Source organism: Podarcis vaucheri (genome assembly GCF_965113315.1).
Source record: "Podarcis vaucheri genome assembly, chromosome: 1".
In the NCBI taxonomy this organism is placed as follows: domain Eukaryota; kingdom Metazoa; phylum Chordata; class Lepidosauria; order Squamata; family Lacertidae; genus Podarcis; species Podarcis vaucheri.
This window is the reverse complement of record NC_138759.1, coordinates 58,910,932-58,917,706: the sequence shown is the minus strand read 5'-3', so window position 1 is coordinate 58,917,706 and position 6,775 is coordinate 58,910,932. Positions and strand designations below refer to the sequence as shown.

The window sequence follows — 6,775 nt, the reverse complement described above, 5'->3', positions numbered from 1 at the left end:
AAATGACTGTGGAGGCCAATTCTGGATCCACACGTCCTTCCACAGTGGGGACATAGGTTTCTGGGTGGGAGTTGATCACGGTGAGGGTTTGCCAAATGTGCCTTCCTCTTAGCATGTTTCTCCCTTTCATCCTGAGTTTGCGCGTCTTCAAAGCCCATGACACCTTTGGTAAAGGCTCTTCTCCAATTGGAGTGTTCGCAGGCCCTGTGTTTCCCAGTTACCAGTGTTTATACTTCATTTTTAAAGATTTGCTTTGAGAGATACTTTAAACCTCTTTTGTTGACCACCAGCATTATGCTTTCCATTTTTAAGTTCGGAATAGAGTAGTTGCTTTGGAAGACGATAATCAGGCATCTGAACAACATGACCAGTCCAACGAAGTTGATGTTGAAGAATCATTGCTTCAACACTGGTGATCTTTGCTTCTTCCAGTACACTGGCATTACTTCGTCTGTCTTCCCAAGCGATGTGTAAATTTTTTTGGAGACACTTCAGCATATACTTCAGCATTGGTCTAGGCATGGGGCAAAATGTGGATATTAATGCTTTAATATTTAAATGCCATGGTTTATACCACTCGTGCTTATTGTCCACGGATAATAAATCATCCCCCATGTAGATGGAACAATGATGCTCAACTTAAACAAACCACAATGGGCGACAAACAAAGCAGATATACTCAAGAAATCCAAGTCGCTTGAGGTGACTTTCTCAACAAGCTAAGAAGCTAAATGGGAAGACTGCACCCCACGCAACGCCCTGTGGAATTTTACTCAGATGTATCTCCATGTCACCAATCATCCTGTCTGTGGTACTACTTTATTACTCATAGTTGTCTGTAGCCATTATCCAGTGGAACATCTAATCCTAAATACGCTTGCCAATTCATATGTCTGTGACATTTGCGGAATCTCTCTACGGTATCTTATTATCTCAAGTTTTAAATACCACACTTGTTGCTAGCCAACCTTTTTTTTTGGTAAAGAGATGCTGTCACCCTCTTGAAACAAACAATACGTTTGAAAACAAAATATATCTTCCAAAAGTAAAATATAAAGTAATACAATGGTGTCAAGCTGGTTCATGGATGATGTCTTTGGGGACAGGCTCACCTTTAGGAACCTGATTCTCTGTTCAGCTTCAATAGAGCAACTGAAATATTGGGAAATAGTTATTCTTTAGTCACCATGGGACGTTTGTTTTAATTGCTTAGCATTGCCAGAAGTAGTTGTGAAGCTCAGCTTGCATTGTAAAGAGCAATCCTGCTTTGTGTTTAGAGTGTTTTATTGAGAACCAGGGGGAAAAGTAAAAGACCTGGAATGGTATTGCTCAGTGTTGTGTATAATGCTGAATTTCTATTTTGATGTCTTTCAACAGTGGGGTGTAAATAAATTAAAAAGATGTGACCTTCCTTTTGCCAATGCGTTGTAAAAAAAAAAAAAAGCGCCGGGGGGGGGATGGTTCCGGTTGTTCATATATTAAGAATGCCAGAAAGAAATTTTTTACTAGGTTGTGTAGGTCTGGCTACTGTAGTCACTGGAACTAAAGCATGCAGTTTCACCCACTTTAAAGCACAATACAGTGGTGGCCCGCAAGACGAATGCCTCGCAAGACGGAAAACTCGCTAGACGAAAGAGTTTTCCGTTTTGGAGGTGCTTCACAAAACGAATTTCCTATGGGCTTGCTTCGCAAGACGACAATGTCTTGCGAGTTCCTGCTGGTTTCCCCCCCTTTTTCTAAGCCGCCAAGCCGCTTATCAGCTGATCCGATCAGCAGATAAGCCGCTAAAAGCCGCTAATAGCGCTAATCTGCTAATCCTTCAATGGGCTTGCTTCGCAAGACGAAAAAACCGCTAGACGAAGAGAATCACAGAACGGATTCTTTTTGTCTTGCGAGGCACCACTGTAATTTTATTTCAATGAAATTTGGGATTGGTAAACTTCCTTTGTGTTGCACCCAATGACTTTTTTCCTGATAGTGATTATATTAAACCATCTGGCATATCTGAGTCAGGAAACGGAAACCAGATTAGAGGAAAATATAAACATTAATCAAAGTTGGATCTGAGATGAATTTCATACTACTCAATGCATATTTTCCTTGTATTTATGTGCTGTGAAATCAGACATAATTCATCAAAAAGCCATTGGGTTTTTCAAAGCTTCACACTGCAGCTTGGTTTTATCTGTAGCCCAAATAAATGGTAATGATGAAGACACAATTATTGTAATAAATCTGATTTAACACATACATACTGCACATACAAATATGAGCGACCAAACTAAGGTTCGTGAACAAGGTGTGTTTAAAAAGAAGTTGTGTGGGTGTGATAAATACTTTCAAGGAGCCTGAGGTTTGGGACAGGAAGGTTAATGAGAGGCCAGAATGACTATAAATGTTCCAAGTTGCCAGGCACATCTATTGTTAAAGACGTTACTGGTAAATGGCCTAAAATGGCTAGGAAATAGATACCTCTCTGAAATGTGAGAGCCAGTTTTAGAAGAAAGCAAGTCTTTCTCCCCCACTCTCCCTGAAACAGAAACACAAATTGCAGTTTTGAGTGGGGCAGAGAGAGAGGACCAGCCTTGAACTCTGGAAAGCACCCTTTTGGGGACTGCCTCATTCTGCAGAACCGACAAAGGGCAATAGATTTTGCTGTTTGTGGTAGATAAGCTGCGCCTCCACCAAAGCTCAGCCTCTGAAAGGAAAGAAAAACCAGCCAAACTTAGTACAATTCAGAGAGGCGAAGCACATGTATCAATAGAATTAGACAGTTTGTGGGAGATGCGTCTAGTGGGCATGCTGTAATTTGACATAGGAACTGCAATGGGAACTTAGCCATGCTGTCTCATAAGGAAACAACCTGTGGAACTCCATTTTAACCTGGTTCCGTTTCCAGATACAGTGGCACCTTGGGTTAAGTACTTAATTAGTTCCATAGGTTCATTCTTAACCTGAAACTGTTCTTAACCTGAAGCTCCACTTTAGCTAATGGGGCCTCTTGCTGCCGCCGCGCTGCCGGAGCACGATTTCTGTTCTCATCCTGAAGCAAAGTTCTTAACCCGAGGTACTATTTCTGGGTTAGCAGAGTCTGTAACCTGAAGCGTATGTAACCCGAGGTACACTATATATAAAGATTTGGAAAGCAGCATAACAAAATGCAAATGGTTTAGAACAGAGGTGGATGTTATTGGTCTCCAACCATATCTTCTTTGATTATTTGCCATACTGGCCGAGGTTCATGGGAGTCTCAACAGCACCTGGGAGGGCCACATGTTTCTCACCTCAGAATTCAACAGACTGAAAAGATAATTTAGCTCATGCTTGGCTATACAGAAGCTTTACGAGATACTAATCCATAAAATGCCTATTGGTGCTTATATTCAGGGACAAATAACACAGCACCACAGCTTAAATCTGAATTCATGGCAAACATATAGAAGAACGATGCTTTGCGCCATCAAGACCCTAATATTATTGGAGCTTACAGGCTCCACTTCTCACATCCTGCCCATGTCTCAAACATTCTGCTCTGAACCGCAGAAACCAGAAACGAAAATCCCAAAGTTAGATGAGCACTTCCTGGTCCCCATGGCAACCATCTGCAGTTTTGCATGCTTAAATACTAGTTCTCTTTGCCTCTTTTTCCGTGAAGCAAAGCAATATTTCTGCAAATACTTTGCTGCTGCAGTCACTTTGATGTGCCTACACATCTCTTAATTACATGGTGCACTAAGTTTTAAAATATAAAATGGTAGCCTGTCTGAGTGTGAAACCTGCTGGTTCTGTACTTAAAAAGAAAAGAAAACCCAGAGGGGAAAATAACCCTCATTATTATTAACATTCAACATTCGTCATAGAGAAGCAATGTTTGCATATACTTATTTCAAGTAACGGATGCAAAACCAGGCTGTTGTGAATGATTAGCTCTATGTGGTTATGTTAGCAGGGATGAAAAAGACTCTTTGGCTCTTACATTTGAGCCCTTGGTTTCTGAAAGCCACATGGCAATTTCCTAAACAAATATCACTTCTTTGTGGGAAAGTTGGGTGTACTGTATCTGTTCCCCCACCTCTGCATGCACTGAATAGTGTGGCTTCGGGCCCTTGTCCCTTACCCATGATGAAAAGGAGGCCTTAAACATGTTACTTTATGCAAACTAGATGCCATTTTCCCACATAGAAGGTGATATCCATTTAGAGTATCATCATATGGGAAGTGTCTTTAAAACAAGGCACAGAAATCTCTCTGAAAGAGAGATAGTCGCTTGGAAAGGATTCAAATGTGTATACTTCAGCCTAAACTGCAGCTTTTCCTGAAGAAAAATAGTGGCCAAGTGACAAATCATCAGAGGTGTTGACAGAAGTCTAAAATATTGTATAAGATGAGAAGATATGTTGTATGACTGTTGGAGCTGATATGTTAAAAAAAATCAATAAAAATGTATATAAAAAAAGAAAAATAGAAAAATAGTGGCCATTGGGAAGCTTATTGTAGTAGCATTTATAGGGTTGCTTAACAATCCCCCCAGCAGCCATTTTTCCTATTCAGCTTGCAATTTCAAGCCATTGGAGATGTGGTTGGAAGCGGGTCAGGTGGAAACAAAGACCCAATTGTTTCCTGGTTCTGCCAGGAGTGGAGCTTTTCAAATCTGTGTAGGGAAGGAACTAATGGAAGGCAGGTTCCTTCTCTAGGTGAGGGCAGAATCACTGATAATTCTCCATCTTGCTTCTGTCATATCCTGCCACAGTAGTTGCCAGCAGGCACCAGAAACACGGAGGGAGAAGAACAAGGAATGTGGCTCATGGAGGACAGAGGGATAATTGTTTCTGAGAAAAACTAGAGTTGTGGCCTGACTTCAACCATCTGGTGGACGTAGAGTTTTGTTGCTACTGTCCTCAGAGCTAAAAGCTTTTGCTCTGTGTTAGGAATGAAATGTCAATCTGTTGCAAATTTCACTTCCAGTTCAGATAGACCCTCAGTAGGAAGTGCAGCAAAATCCCTGCTTCATTCTTTGTAAGGGATTGTTACCACCACTTTGCCCAGTTCCCCTTCTTTATCAGCTGTGGGGGCCTATAGCTGACTAGCAATGATCTTACAGGGTGTTCTGCTGCAGAGGTTACAGGATACAAGGCAGATAGAAGAAAAAGAAGACAGGCAAAGGCTTGGCTACGAAGGCTTGTGCTTGTGGGTTAACGATCTCCATGCTCTTTAAAATCTGAAACATGCTCAGGGGCATTTCATGGTTTCATGTTGAATCACCAAAGTCTTATGGGCTGGCCGAGATTAATGATTAGGACAATTACAGCTTGTTGTGCGAGTTTTGCCTCTCTTAAGAGCCATTATTAAACAATATTGGCTTCCAGCTATGGAACATCACATGGTGTCAGGAAAACAACATTGCCATGCCAGTGCCTGCCAGCTATGAAGGACAAAGGAAGAAGAAAATAGCTGAGGCCCAATTTCTGATTGCATTGCAAATGGGATGGAACACTTAGGCAACATGAGTCCATCATGCTTAATGGATCAGCAACGGACACCATTTAAGGGCACTTCTCTCAGATCACATTTGAGAGGACTTCGCTTAGGATTTCCACTGGCCCCTACTCTTATCTCCTTAACAGCAGCTTTCTCTGCAGACATTAGCAGGTGATATTTCCATGCTGTGAGAAGCATTACCTGCTCCCTACCTCTGCTATAGTCTGTCTTTCTTATAAGGGAAGGAGAATATTTAGGATGGTGCTAAGGGCCTTAGAAGGACACCATTTACCTCCTGTATGTTTGGTTGCACTATATTTTCTGACACAATGGTTTATTTGATATAAAGCCAAATTATTGGAGAAGGGCTGTAGTATTAATACTGAGAATGTAGTCAGGAATTAAGCCACGATTTAAAAAAACCTTCCAGAGAGAGGGAGAGGGAAAGTGTGTGTGTGTGTGTGTGTGTGTGTGTGTGTGTGTGAATTTGAGTTCCTTTCCCTCATACTATGACTGGTTTATGCCACTTGCAACCTGTGCAGTAACACTTTGCAGAATTCCAGTTAAAGGAATGCTTGACAAAAGTTGTGGACAACTGCAAATTTGGCACATGGACTAGTCTTTACTAATTGTGACTTTACTAATTGGTGAAGCACAAGTAGAGATTTATGCATTTATTTATTCCTTGGTACGCTTGACAAGGCCAGTGTTGCCTTGGAAAGGGGAAAAAATAAAATTAAAGAATGTTGGGTAAGAATGCCCCACTTGCTCCCATGTTGGAATCCAAGCACAGTTGACATTCTGATTGTGGAAGATGTATCCTTTGCACTTGCAAGTGCTAGTTCTCCTCATTAAATAGTGAGCATTCCATGCTTACAAAATCCTCATAACCCACCTATGCATTTCAGACTAATACTTATTTCAAACTTGAATGTTGATACGAACCTTGAACATTTCCTCTCCTCTTGACATGTTCTGTTCAGCTAATTTTTCTGAGGCCAAAAAAAAAAAAAAGCATTTTGAACCAATGCCAGTCCTTAGAGAAGGTTTATGCTAATGTAAATAGATATGTTTCAGATTATATAGAAAGTATTATCAAGAGGAAACTAACTCCAACATGATCCTGTCATGGAAAACTTCATTTGTAACATGAAAGAACTACTTATCATTTCCAAGGCCCTTTTGTGCAGTGCTGCCCACCAAATTCTGAGATACGTCTTGAGTGTAAGGTCAAAAACGTAAAATCTCCTCTGCTCCTTCAAAACTGTATGGTTTGCTTAAAGTGCTTTTGGTTAAA

The 6,775-nt window shown here is 41.0% G+C and overlaps 1 protein-coding gene across 17 annotated transcripts in view; it reads left to right on the top strand.

Moving 5' to 3' along the window:
* Positions 1–6,775, top strand: part of CD44 (CD44 molecule (IN blood group)) — a 69,422-nt gene that overhangs the window by 23,627 nt on the left and 39,020 nt on the right. The gene's annotated exons all lie outside the window — the stretch shown is intronic.